At 35.2% G+C, this 15,537-nt stretch overlaps 1 pseudogene; it reads right to left on the bottom strand.

Moving 5' to 3' along the window:
• Positions 1 to 278: 278 nt before the first annotated feature.
• LOC124958192 (olfactory receptor 4C5-like) lies at positions 279 to 1,164 on the bottom strand (annotated as a pseudogene).
• Positions 1,165 to 15,537: the final 14,373 nt, after the last annotated feature.

Below are 15,537 nucleotides of genomic sequence, written 5' to 3'. Positions count from 1 at the left end.
TCAGCCTATTGGGATGTATTGGAATGTGTCCCCAAACTTTGCCACAAATTGTCATATTGGTTACATAAACTGATGGAATAAACTATGTGGCAACATTTTTATGCTAGCTAGCAATGTACTTTCTTGTGGTAGCCAATTTGTAAATTTCAGGGTTTTCCAAATAGGCAACACCATAGTCATCATTTAATCAAATACTCATCTTTTAAGTTAAAATGTGAGTAGATTTTATTTTATATTCTCTCTTCATTCAAATCATTGCCCAAGATGAGTCTTCGGCCTCAGAGCTTCCTCATGGTGTTCTTCACCTCTGTGTTTCTGAGGGTGTAGATTAAAGGGTGTCACTGTAGTATGAAACACAGTCACCACTTTGTCAATGGGGAAGGTCACCATGGGCCAAAAGTACACAAATATATAGGGCACAAAGAAGAGGACCACTACAGCAATGTGGGAGGCACAGGCGGAGAGAGCTTTCCATTGCTCTTCACAGCTGGGAGTCTTTAGAGAGCACAGGATGAGGAGGTAGGATGTGATGAGAATAGCAAAAATGATCACATACATCAGCCCACTGTTGGCAGCCACAGGAAGCCAAAGATGTGAGTGTCCCTGCAGGAGAGATTCAGGAGGGAAAAAGGTCACAGATGAAATGATCAATGACATTTGGTCCACAGAAGAGCAACCAGATCATGAAAATAGTTTGAATCAGATCATGTAGAAATCCTCCAGCCCAGGCCAGGGACACCAGGAGGCCACACACATGCCTGTTTATTGTGATCATGTAGCACAGGGGCTTGCAGATGGCCACATAGCAATCATAGGCCATCACTGTGAGCAGGATGATCTCCACTCCCCCAAAGAAATGTTCTGCAAAGAGCTGAGTCATGCACCCACTAAAGGAGATAGTTTTCTTCTCAGCAAGTAAGTCAAATATCATTTTAGGAGTTGTGGTAGAAGAGCAGCAACCATCTATAAAGGACAAGAAGGACAGGAAAAAATACATGGGGGAACCCAGGGCTGGTTGGTGGTGATCATCAAAACAATGAGTAAGTTGCTTAACAAGGTGAGAAAGTAGATGACCAGAAATACAACAAGCTGGAGTTTCTGCACATGTGGGTCCTGGGTCAGGTTGAACAGGAAGAATTCTGTCACATTGTTCACTTACTTCATGAATGCAGCTTGGCCTGGTGTGATTGATTTATGCATGAAAAGGTACAAGAATTTAAGTTTGAATAAACAAATAACTTGGATCAGGAATTTTTCTGTAACACTGATGTACTTCCCTAGCAGAAAAAACTCAAGGCTCAAGGTTGGAGAATACTATTAGTCATATAATGAGTTCACAGCCCTCCCCTGTCTCTCATACAGACAGGTACACACACACACACACACACACACACGCACACATACACACACATACACACAAATACACCTAATTCTCATACCAAGCATGCTTTTATGAGGTTGCTCATTGAGGAATCTTTCCTGTAATTGTTCATGTATGGATAGTCTCCTAAGAACTGCACAGTATTTTTCCCCATAGAAAAACAAGTATAGAAAGAGGACCAAAGGAAGAGCAGAGGCATGAACCAATGGGTTTCTACACCTCAGTGTCTTCTGTAGTCACCAGTACTGATGGGGTTGCAGGGCAGTTTGTCAGCCTTGTCATTTTTAACTTGCTTTCAGGGTGACTATAAAACATCAGGTGAGTTCAATTTGAAATTGAAGATGATATAGTCACACTTCAGAATCAAATGAAGTTAGTGAATACTCAAAGCTACAGTAAAATATACACAGGTCATTAAATTTGTTGGTTCATGTTATATTCAAGGACTATATGAATACATATAGTGAAGGCTAAAATCAAATACCCTGGAAGAAGCACATCCTGAATGGAAAGAAACAGAGAGAATGATATACTTTAGCATACTCCAAATTTACTTGAAAATTCAGAATTCACTCTCTGGTAATCTTTAGTCATGTTTAGAATTCAAGCCATTTTTGCAACTCAAAATTCAGTTTATGAAAGAGAGCTGACACTTTTAAGCTGAAGAAATTGAGCCACCATAATTTGTTGGACAGATTGTGTTATTTAGAGTCGGACAGAATAATTTTTTTAACTAACACTGATGATTTGTTCCAGGATGTGGCATTCAGATCTTGGTCTCAGTGCTTCTAAAGTTTCCTATATATAAAATACAAAAATAGCAGGTGGTGTAGCATTATTAAAATACATCATTATCATATATTTCAAAGTTGAATAACATGATATACTTGATTGGAAAAATAGTTATAATAATATGACAAATATGATTCTTGATAATATTAATAAAAATTTAAAATTACATAGCATTATTCTTATTCTAGATATACTTGTTGCAAGTTTAAGAAAACATAGATTAAATACTCAAAAGATGAAAAACCACCAAATATATTCAGAAAAAAAGGTTCGCTAAAGAAATAAGTACACTAAGCTAACAAAAATATTTGACTCAATACATTTAAAAACTTTTTGTTATTGTAAACTAAAGGAATTACAAACTAAAGGAATGGACATACATAAATTCAATAAAAAGAAAGGGTCAAATCACAAAAGAAGGATATTTTTAAAACTTTAATGCATAGTTCATGACAGGTTTTCAATAACTGGAGAGGGTATTTTTCTAAATTAAATTGTTCTCAACACCACCACCAAAAATCAAAACAAAACAAAACAAAATAGCATTTAATCTAACTTCAGGCAAACCAAAGATCTATACAGAACAGAAAAAGAAAACAACTTATCTAACATCTGGTTAGATAGCCCATAAAACAATGGTATAAGTAACAGGAAAAAAAAATGATGAGTTAGACACAGAAAAATAGGGAACTCAGTAGAGAATCTGCATACATCAAACAAACGCTTCTCAATTTCAAGAATCAAGTAGACCAAAACACAATAATACTGGATAGATTTAGCACACCTCTCTCATCACTGAATAAAACCTCTAAGCAAAACTAAATAAATAAGCTATAGCACTAAAAAATACAATTAATAATTTAGACTTAACAGACATTTACATACTATTTTATCCATTAATGACTGAACACTTTCTTCTCAGCAACATGTGAATCCTTTTCCTAAAATAGACCATACCTTATGCCACAAAGTAACTCTTAGCAAATAAAAAAATAAATAAATAAACATAATACCTTGCATTCCATCAGATCATAATGGAATGAAATTAGAAATCAGTGACACAATAAAAAATAGAAGCTACTTTAACACCTGGAAACTAAATAATACACTCTTGAATGGCCAATGTATAGCTAGCTGGTCATGGTGTCACACACCTGTAATCCCAGCAGCTTGGAAAGAACTGAGGCAGGAGGATCATGAGTTCAAAGCTAGCCCCAGTAGGCCCTGAGTGAGACTCTGAGTGAAGCCCTGAGCAACTTAGCAAGACCTTGTCTCTAAATAAAGCATATAAAGGACTGGGAATGTGACTCAGTGGTTGAGTGCCCCTGGGTTCAATCCCCAGTATCTCCACAAAAAAAAGTAATGAAGGGCGAATGGATAGCAGAAGAAATCAGAAATGAAATGAATTAAAAACAATTGGAGGTAAATGAGAATAGTAGCACAACATATCAAAATATCTGAGACACTATGAAGACAGTTCTAAGAGGAAAGTTATTTGCATTGAGTTCATTCATTAAATGAATTAAATAACCTAACATTACACCTCAAAGTCCTACCAGATTAATAACAAATCAATACCAAAAGCAGTAGAAGACAACAGATAATTAAAATCAGAGTCAAAATCAATTAAGTTGAAACAAAGAAAAATAAAAGTCAGTTCTTTGAAAAAATAAACAAAACTGATAAACCCTTAGCCAAACTAAACAAGAGAAAGAGAGAGAGAACTCAAATTACTAAAATCCATGATGAAGAAGGAAATATCACCACAAACACAAGTAAAATACAGATGATAATCAGAAACTATTTTGAAAATTTATACTCCAATAAAATAGAAAATCTTGAAGACATTGACAAATTTCTAGAGACAAATAACCTACCCAAATTTAATCAGGAGGACATAGAAAATATAAACAGGACAATTTCAAGCAACAAAATTGAAAAAAACCATCAAAAGCCTACCAATCAAGAAAAGCCCAGGACCAGATGGATTCTCAACACAGTCCTTTAAAGAAGAACTTATGCCAATACTCCTCAAATAATTCCATGAAATAGAAAAGGAGGGAGCCCTTCCAAACTCATTCTATGAAACTAGCATCACCCTAATATCAAAACCAAAGACACAAAAGGAAAGAAAATTTCAGAGTAATATCCATGAATATAGATGCAAAAATTCTTAATAAAATACTGGCAAATTGTATATCAAAACATATTAAAAAGATAGTGCACCATAACCATGTTGGGTTTATTTCAGGAATGCAAGGATGGTTCAACCTACAAAATCAATAAATGTAATTCATCACATCAATAACTTTAAAGACAAGAATCACATAATTATCTTCATAAATGTAGAAAAACATTTGTCAAAATACAGCATGGCTTCATGTTCAAAACACTAGAAATACTAGGGATAGTAGGAACATACCTCAACACTATAAAAGCTATATATGATAAACCCAAGGACAGCATTATTCTAAATGGAGAAAAACAGAGAGCATTATATTTAAAATCTGGAATAAGTAGGGATGCCCTCTTTCACCACTTCAATTCAATGTATTCCTTGAAACTCTAGCCAGAGCAATTAAGCAAAAGAAAGAAATTAAATGGATATGAATAGGAAAAGAACTGAAAATATTTCCAATTCCTCAATGACAGGATCCTATATTTAGAAGACCCAAAAACTCCACCAGAAAACTGATAGAACTCATAAATTCAACAAAGTAGCAAGGTATAAAAGTAAACCCATAAATCAATTGCAGTTCTATACACCATGAAGAACCAACTGACAGAGAAATTAGGAAAACTATGCCATTCCTAATAGCCTCAAAAAAATAAGAAAAAAAGCATGGGAGCAAATCAACAAAGAGGCGAAAGACCTCTACAACACTAACTACAGAACACTAAAGAAAGGAATTGAGGAAGACCTTAGAAGATGGAAAGATCTCCCATGCACTTGGATAGGCAGGATTATTATTGTCAAAATGGCCATACCACCAAAAACACTATACAGATTCAATGTAATTCCCATCAAAATTCCAATGCCATTCTTCATGAAATTAGAACAAAGCAGTCATGAAATTCACTTGTAAAAATAAGAGGCCCAGAATAGCCAAAATAATCCTCAGTGAGAAAAGTCAAGCAGAAGGCATCACAATACCAGACCTTAATTTATACTACAGAGCTATAGTAACAAAAATGGTATGCTATCGGTACCAAAATAGACATGAGGGTCCTCAGGGAGTGCAGGATATCCACATAGGATAAGAGCAGGAGGAGGAAGTTTAACAGGCAGATGAACCCACTGTTGGCAGCAACAAAGAACCCAAGAGTGTGAGTGTCAGTGCAGGGCAGATTGAGCAAAGGGTTCACATCACACATAAAGTGATCGATGACATTAGGACCACAGAAGTGTAGTCAGAAGATGAAGAGGATCTGGATGGTTGCATGAAGAAAGCCTCCCACCCATACTATTCCTACTAAGAGGCCACATACCCTTCGGTTCATGATGCTTGTATAGTGCAAGGGCTTGCAGATGGCCACGTAGTGGTCATAAGCCATCACTGTAAGCAGGATGTCCTCTGCACCTCCGAAGAATATTCCCCAAAGATTTGAGTCATACATTCATCGAATTGGATGGTCTTCTTTTCATGGAGTGAATCTATGGCCAGTTTAGGGGTATTGATAGAAGAATAACAGGCATCAATAAAGGAGAGATAGGCCAAGAAAAAGTACATAGGAGACCCCAGTAATGGGCTGGCAGTTATGGTGATCACAGTGAGCACATTTCCTACACAGAGATGATGTAGATGAGCAAGAACACAGCAAATATGACATTCTGCATCTTTGGGTTCTCCGTAAGTACCAGTAGAACAAACTCTGTCACATTTTTCCTATTCTCCATGTACTTCATGTGAAAATGAATTACATTATCTAAAAAAAAGTTATTAAAGCAATCTTAAATTTACTATACTTTGTCCTTCTGATAAATAATAAATGCTTGTGTTCTACTGAGTTGTGAATTCCTATAAGGGTTTTCTTGAGATGGAAATGAATGTTGATCATGGCATTAACACAATGATAGTTATAATAACAGCATATGAATCATATACCATTAATAGTTAAAATGATAATACAAAATATATTTATTTAATGGCAGAGTATTTTAAATGATTTTTGGCAGACATTTGCTGATTTAATGCTTACTATAAATTCATATAATTACTACTATCATGTTATTCTTAACTTCACTATTAGAAAATAGAAGTACAGAGAAGTTAAGTAACACTTCTAAGATCAAGCAGCTCATAAAAGTCATGACTGAGATTAGGTCAGATAATTCTCAAATTTTTCCTCCATATTCAGAGCCCAGATCCTATACTGTTGTGTTATAATAATCAATTTTGAACTAGTAATCTCCACTTGATATGATCATTATAATTATAACTACCACTACCTCAGTGGAATATTTTGATGGAGCAATTTCATTAACAGTTGCATTGATACATACATAGGTAATGACATCTTTGAACTCCCAGATATTAGGAACAGTGTAGTTCACATTCATTAAAGTCTCCTTTATCTTGGTCTCTCCCTCAGTTCCAGCTCTTCCTTCTTCAAATCCCTACAAAGCATGGGACACTGACTCTTTAGCAAAATATTTAAAATGACAATAGTAGTTGAGTATATTAAATTTAGAATCAGAAGAGTATTGGGTTAGAATCCTGGTGCTTTTCCATTCTGCTTCTGCCAGGGTCCAGCCCTAGCAGGGCTCATAGTGGTCTCAGGTGAGGGAGTAGGCATCGGCGTGGTGGAGAACAAAGCAACACAAACTCAAGGAATGGATGCTAAGTTCTAAATTTTATTTTTCCCAGCCAACTTTTTATACATTAAAACATTGGCAGTTACACATGTTTTTTCAGAACAGGAAAAGGTCACAAGGAGAAAAACAAAAATATTTTGTATAATCATTACTAGACTAGACAATGAAGTGTTCTAATTATTCTTAGTAATTGTTTACTTGTGATAACCTATAACTAAACAGTAAGATATATTAATATTTAATCATAAAGGTTAAAGTAAGTTCAGCAGGGTTGAGTAAATGTCAGTCGTGTGACTACTGCTGTAGTTAATAAATGCTAGACAGTTTAAGCTAGCAATAATATAACATCTTCTTATACTGTGTGAACTTAACATTGAGGAACCTGTTTTTTTCCTCTTTATTTCTTATGTTCCTGTTCATCCTTCCTGATGGGGTTGGAGTTATTTGCCTACATGCTTCAGGTCATCAGAGAGTAGTCAACAGGGGATTGGCAGCTAGAATCTGCTTTTGTATTTTCTCATAGCAATCTTGATTACTCAGAGTTTCACTGCAAATGACTAAATCTGAAATCACTGTTCCATAAGAGGTCTGGTTTTTATGTTGTAACCCTGGTTCTGTTAAGACCCCTGTTTTCAGGGGTAACATAAAATATTACTAGTAAACCTACACATATTAAGCAAGCAAGGAAGGAAAGCCCACAACCCAAATTCCCAACTAGATGTGACTTTGCAAACATTTTTATTACTCAGCAAAACCCTTGTCAAGCACTGAGGAGAATTGCAGGTGGCGTAACATGCTTCTTTTACCTGTGCTTCATTTCCTGGCAATTCGCATTCTTGTTTCCTCATTTATAAAGTGAGAATAATAGTATCACATTATAGTTTATTCTGAAAATTGATCAAAAGAACATACATGTGAACATTCACCACAGAGATTCAGATACACATAGGACTTTCATTTATTTTTATAAGTAGGTTTATACCTAGAAGATAAGAAGAATCAATGGCACAGCAACAAACAGAAATATTCAACCATGGAATAAGTTCAGAGAGAATCATTTCCAATATTGCTCTCATAGAAGCCACAGAGACTGATGTCATCCACAGGAGGAAGGGTTCTACATGTTTGTATTTGGACTGAACAGTTATTCCATGCCATTTAATATTCACATGTATGTCTTTTGTGGGTATAAAGTATATTTGAATTTTAAAACCCTTATGATTAGTCTTCTTTTTGCTTAATTACCAAATTTAATAGGATCCACTTATATTAGTTCAACAAATATTTATTGAGGAACTTTCATGTACCAGGTCCTACTGGGGAAAAAAAAAATCTTTACTACTAAAGAGCTTACATTTCAATAAGTGTGAATTCCTAAGCAGTTACACCTAAGAGTTGATACCAAATATTGTATTATCTCTATAATTTTTGATACATAGTTTTTCATAGAAATGTACTACCTTATTAACTGTAATTTTAAATTTTCCAAAGCTAGCACCTCTTATACAGTTAAAACTTGTTTAAGTATATTATTTTTGTCTTTCATTCTAGAACTCTGCTATATTGTGATTTCAATGTATATTTGCCCAGACCTATTTCTCTGTTGTCATAAATAATTGTAAAATTTTTAATTTAGTTTAAATTTGCCTGTTTTCCTAAAATTGAAAGCATTCTATTAATGTGAACTTTAAATTGTTTTCTTTAAATTTTTATAAACAAATTAGAAGTGGAAGTGGATAACAAATATTTGAAAAAAATGTTCAACATCTTTAGCAATCAGGGAAATGGAAGCCAAAGTTACACTGAGATTTCATCTCACTCTGGTCAGAATGACAATGGTAAAGACTATAACTAACAACCATGATGAACATGTGGGGGAAAAGAAACACTGATGCACTATTGGTAGGATTGTAAATTTGTACAACCACTTATGGAAAACAGGATGGAGTTCCTCAAAAGACTAGGGATGGAGTCATTATGTGACCGAGCTATACCATTCTTGGTACTTACCCAAAATAATTAGTCGGTATACCATAGCAATACATGATATTAACATTTATAGCAGTGCAATTGATAAACGCTGAGTTATAGAACCAGGCTAATTGTCTATCAACAGACAAGTGGATAAAGAAAAGGAAGTGAATATACACAGTGGGATTTTATGTAGCCTAAAGAAGAATGAAATTATATCATTTACTGGAAAATGGATGGAATGGAGAACATCATGATGAATGAAATAAGCCAGACTCAGTCAAGAGTCCTGTGTTCTCTCTCATATATGGAAGCTAGAGAGAAAATATGATAAAAGGGACTTCATGAAAATAGAAAGGAGACTAGCAGAGTTGAGGAAGGAGGTTGGGGTGAGAGAGGGCAAATGGAAAGGGGAGTTAATAGGAAATGAAATTGATCAAATCATGTTATTTGCATGTCCATGTATGTACATAATGTATTATGTATGATGATAATGCATCAAGAAAAATTAGAAAAACAGAAGTTCACACTTACGATTTGTCTGGATTATTAGAGGTGTTTCAGAGAAAGCATGATGTCTAGTGTCAAGAGAGAATTTATCCTACAAATTGCTTAATCTCCATGATTCTCAAATTTTTCAACTGCAAAACTAGGTTAATGATACTTACCAACTATATTTGAAGAATTGGGGTGAGGATGAAAGAAGCTATAATTATATTGGAAGTGTCAAACTATAATTATTACTGTATGTGGAAAGGAACCATGGTTAATAAGTATCAGCACTACTGAAAACCTTACCTTAGTCATCCTACATGATCCTAATGGTGTTTGGGGGCATTCAGAAACAATTCAGTCTCAAATTAACCTCATCTTGGAATTAAAAGTTTCAATATTAAAGCTATGTTTCTTTAGAAAGAGCTTGTTCAAAAACTTCAATATCAGGTCTGGGGGTGTAGTTAAGTTGGTAGGGTGCTCACCTAGCATGCACAAGATCCAGGGTTTAATTCCAACACACCAAGAGAGAGAGAAAACAATAAATTTTAATATCAAATCAAAAGCTATTAAGAAATTGTATATATTAAACATGTTCCTTTTCTTGCATATCAATTACCAAAATAAAGTTGCCTGAAAAATGAAAACATTCTTATGAGTAAGTATTTCCATCTGGTCTAGGACTGAGAAACTTCTTCTCAGAAAATCCAGGATTTCATTTAGAATGGACTTACTTGGAACACATGAAGAATTGGTTCCTATATATGGCTCTGGTCCTGCTAGGCAAGAAGCAGAAAATGTGGAGGGAACAGATGCAGATGGATTAATCTGGCTATGGATTAATCCTGCTGAGGATGTGTGAATGATAACAAAACATTTTCACCTTGCACTGCCTAGCTATTTAAAGTTTGAGGGAGCTTGTTCTGTTTCTGCTGCCTTCTCTCCCAGGAATTAATAATCTCCTTTGATGAAAAGGTTTTCTTCAAAGTAGGTATTCTGGAGAGAAATGTTTGGAAAAAATCCTATTCTTGAATGGGGAATTATATTCCCTACACTTGTAACCTAAACTTTTCTCTAACTGTACCTGTATTGGTAGGAAATCTGGAGCCATGTGAATCAAGGGGGTGGACTTTTGCTGTCCTTTCCCTGTTGACTCACAATTCAGAAAGGGTTTCTGTTTCACTTTTGAAATCAATATTACAACTTTTCTCAATACCCACTCATGCTTGCTTGAGATCCAGAGACGTGAGGGCATATAACTTATGGCAGTTACTGTATTCATTTATTTATAATTTTAAAATATTTGATTGACAAACTGTATATATTCAAGGTGTACAATGGGATGATTTAATTTGATATATGCACAGGTTGTATGATGATTACAAATCAGCTCATATTATCACTGATGATGTACATTACATCCCCAGAAATTTTTTATCTTAAATCTGAAAGATTATACTCTTTCTAAAAATTTAAATAGTTTTAGATTGTACTTTTAAAAAAAAATTAAATACTTTTATTTTTAATCACCCCCAGAGAATCAGGCTCTGGCGCATACCCACCTCTTATAATGATCACAAATACAAAGTGACATTCTCCTTCTCTCCAGTGACTCATGCAGTTCCTTCTAACACTCTTGAGAGACTGTACTCTTGGATCAACCTGTTCCTGTTCCCTCACCCCATCCCTTCACCACCATGATTCTCTCCTCTCTTGTTGTGAGTTTGACTATTTTAAATTCCCTGTATAAGTGAGATACAGTATTTGTTTTTCTGTCTCTTTCTATATATTACTTAGCACAATATCCTCCGGGTTCTTCTATGGGGTAACAAATGGGGGAATTATGTACACTCATCCATCAAAGGAAACAGGTTGTTTCCATATTTTGAGTATTGTGAATGAAACCGGGGGTGCAGACATCTCCCTTTGAGATCCTGATTTCATTTCCTTCTCATGTATCTAGAAGTTGGATTGTGGGTCTCATGCAAGTTCTCTTCTTCATTTTTAGGGAACCACAGCAGTGTTTCCCATCACAATTTTTCCAATTTATATCACCACCAAAAGGGTACAGGAGCTCTCTTTTTCCATATCCTTGCCAAGACTTGTTATCTCCAAACCTTTTGATGATGGCTAATTCAACATGTATGGGGTAATATCTCAATGTGATTTTATTTGAATTTCTGTGATAATCAGTGATGTTCTGCACCTTCTTATATACCTGATTGTCATTCATATGACTTCATTTGAGAAATGTCTCCCACTTTAAGTCAAAGAACTTGGTTTATTTTTTCTTTCTTTTTTGCTATGCAGAGGTGTGAGTTCCTTCCATTTTTTGGATATTAACTTATCAGACACATGGGGTGTGAATATGTTCTCCCATTCTTTAGACTGACTTTTCATTTTGTTGATTGTTTCCTTTGCTGCATAGAAACATTTTATGTTGATGTAGTCATACTTGCTTATTTTAGTTTTTTTGTTGCCTGCTTCTCATGACTTATCTGAAAAAAGACCAATGTCAAAGAGCTTCTCTCATATTTATTCTTCTACAATGTTCACATTTAAATCTTTTAAGCTATTTTGAGCTTATTTTCATAAATAGTATAAAATGGGAATACAGTTTCATTTTTCTTCATTTTTCTTCATCCAGTTTTTTCAACACCACTTATTGAAGAATTTCCTTTCCCTATTTGGTACTCTTGGTGTACTTGCCCAAGTTTAGTTGTCCAAGTATGCATGGACTTGTATGTGTATTTGCTGTTCTATTGCTTTCTTTGTCTGTTTTTATGTCAGTAGCATGTTGAGAACTACAGCTTTGTAGAATAATTAAAAATCAACTAGTAGTATGTTTTCTGCTTTTTCTTTTTCAAGATTACTTTTGCCATCTTGGTCTTTTGTGGTTCCAAGAGAGTTTTAGGATTGTTTATTCCATTTATGTGAAAAATGTCACTGGGATTTTGACAGAAATTATATTGAATCTGTGGATAATGTTGGGTAGTATAAGCATTTTAACAGTATTATTATTTTTAGTCTATGAGCATGTGCTATTTTACATTTATTTTTGTCTTTTTTAATATTTTTCATCATTTATAGATTTTGGTGCTTGTTTTCGTCAGATTTTTCATTGCTGTGCCTTAAAGACCCATCAGAACAAGTGTAGAGAAGGAAAAGTTTGTTTGAGAGCTCACAGTTCCAGGTCTTAGTCCATATATAGTCAGCTCCATCCTGGCAGAAGAGCCTAACAGAGGGAAGCAGCTCACATGATGATCAGAAAACAGAGAAAGAGAGAGACTCCATTGGTCAGATACAAAATATATACCCCAAAGACATGCCCCCAGTTCCCACCTCCTTCAGCCACACCCTACTACTTCTACTGCCACTCATTTAATCCCCATCAAGGGAGTAATTCACTGACTGGGCTAAGAGTCTTGGCTGGGGTTGTGGCTCAGTAGTAGAGCACTCACCTAGCATGTGTGAGGCACTGGGTTCAATTCTCAGCATTGCGTATAAATAAATAAAAATAAAGGTTCATCAAAAACTAAAAAAAAAAAAAAAAGAATTAAAAAATAAAAGAGTCTCACAACCCAATCATTTCTCCTCTGAACATTCTTGCATTGTCTCACACATGAGATTTGGGGGATATCTCACATTCAAACCATAATAATGTTCATTTTTCACTTTCTTAGTTAAATTTATTTTTAAATATTTTATTCTTTTTGATACTTTTGTAACTGGGATGGATTTCATAATTTCTGTTATGATAATTGTTAGTATAGAGAAGTAAAACATTTTGGGGTATGTTGATTTTGTATCATGCAACTTTGTTGAATTTGCTTATTAGTTCTAACAGGATTGTTTTGGTGGAGTTTTGGAGTTTTATGTTTTTGGCAAACAAACTGATTTTTGATTTTCAAGTTGTAAGCCTTTTATTTCTTTCTCTTTCCTAATTTCTGGTTGGAATTCTAGTTCTATATTGACTAGATGTGTCTAGAATGGCATATCGTCCATTGCTTTTACAGTTTGCTATAAATCTAGATGTGATATGTTGTAAATTCAATTGCAATTGATTCTATTTTTTGGTTGTTTTAATTTTTTTTTTAATATTGCATGGAGTTATATATATTATTGGGGTTTATTTTGTTATAATCATACATGCATGGGAATATAATTTGCTCTGATTCATTCCCCAGTATTTCCTTTTTCCCTCCCCTCCTGCCTTCCCTTATTCCCATTCCTCTACTCTACTGGTCTTCTATTTATTTCTTTTTTTTATATTTGTTCCTTATAGGTATACATAAGGTGAAGGTGACCTTCACTGTTGTATACTCATATATGTACAATGTGTACATAGCAAAATTGGTCGCTTTCATTTCACTGTTTTTCCCTTTGTCTGCCCCTCCCTTCATTCTCTCCATCCCCTTCCTCTATTTCACTGAACTCCCTTCAGTTTCATGGGACTGCCCTCATCTTTCCCCCTATTTTACTCTAGCTTCTACATATGAGAGAAAACATTTGACTCTTGACTTTCTGGTTCAGGCTTAATTTCACTTAGCATGATGTTCTCCAGTTCTGTCCATTTACCAGCAAATGCCATAATTTCATTCTTCTTTGTGACTGAGTAAAATACTATTGTGAATATGTACCACATTTTCTTTGTCCATTCATCTGTTCATTATTATTATTATTATCATTTTGAAACAGGTTCTGTCTAAGTTATTATGGTCAACCTGGACCTTGATTAGTCTTAATCACTGAGTCACATCCCAAGTCATTTATTTATTTATATTATTTATTTATTTATTTATTTTGGTACCAGGGATTGAAGTCAGGGGCACTTGAGCACAGAGCCACATCCCCAACTTATTTTATATATTTTATTTAGAGACATGGTCTCAATTAGTTGTTTAGGGCCTCATTAAGTTGCTGAGATTGGCCTCCAACTTGTAATCCTCCTGTCTCAGCCTCCCAAATCACTGGAATGACAGGAGTGCACCATCCCACCCAACTTCTACTCCTAGTCTTTTGGCGACTTCCATACTATTGCTTTCCAAAGTGGTTGTACAAATTTGCAGTCCCACCGGCAATATATGAGTGTGCCTGTCCCTCCACATCCTCACCAGCATTTGAAAGTTTAAAAGTTTGAGAAGTCCTTGTAATACAGAGGATATAAACCAATGGAATCTCTTATACATTGTGGCTGCAAGTGTATATTGTTAAAAGTACCTTAGAAATAATTTGGCACTATTCAGTAATCTTGAACATATAGATATGTTCCATTGATACTGGGCTTGGAGATCAGGAAAGGGTCCTTGTTTCCCCAGTGTTGAAGATTAAATACCAAAGAAACACTGAGGCAAGCATAGAAAGCAAGTTTCATTTAAGAAAAGAGATAGCCACAGACTTCTCCAAAGAGAAGGGACCCCAGAGTTGAGAAGTTCACAAGAGCAGGTGTGTCTTGCTCTTTTATAGACCCCAGCCCCAGACCCTTTAATCTCTGTGTATGTGCTTAAGGGCAGGAAGGAACTGGAACACAGGGGATAATCTTTAGCAGCTAACACCTTGTGCCAGGAAGTGTATCTGGAGGTTTGCTGTTAGCAACCCATTGAGCTGGGAAGTGTAATAACCAGTGATAACTGGTCTTCATCCTCTCTCAAACCTGTCATTTATTATTCACACTGACTGCCCGACCTTGGCCCTCTGCCTCAGTGTGTTGAGGAATGTGACATATCCTGTCCCCTCAGGTCAGGCAGGACTACAAGGAAGATTGATTTTTGGCAAAGAAAGTATGCAGGGAGTCAGTACTCTGGGCTCATTTTATGGAATTACCTCATTTATTTGTCCCATTACACTATGACCAAGCAATTCAATGCCTTCATACATGCTCAAGTAATAATTGGCACATGTACATGTGCCAATTGGAGGTTTGTACAGAGTCTACAGATAGCATCTACAGATAGAAGACTATCAGTAATACTGAGAAGTGGAAACTACACAGAAGTCTATAAACCAACATCAACAGTGAAGGATCATGAATTTAACAGTGGCTCACATTATGCTTTGAGAATATTACTTGGTGCTCTGAAATTGA

The sequence above is a fragment of the Sciurus carolinensis genome, chromosome 11 (assembly GCF_902686445.1).
Source record: "Sciurus carolinensis chromosome 11, mSciCar1.2, whole genome shotgun sequence".
Classification (NCBI taxonomy): domain Eukaryota; kingdom Metazoa; phylum Chordata; class Mammalia; order Rodentia; family Sciuridae; genus Sciurus; species Sciurus carolinensis.
This window is presented reverse-complemented; position numbering and strand designations above follow the sequence as displayed.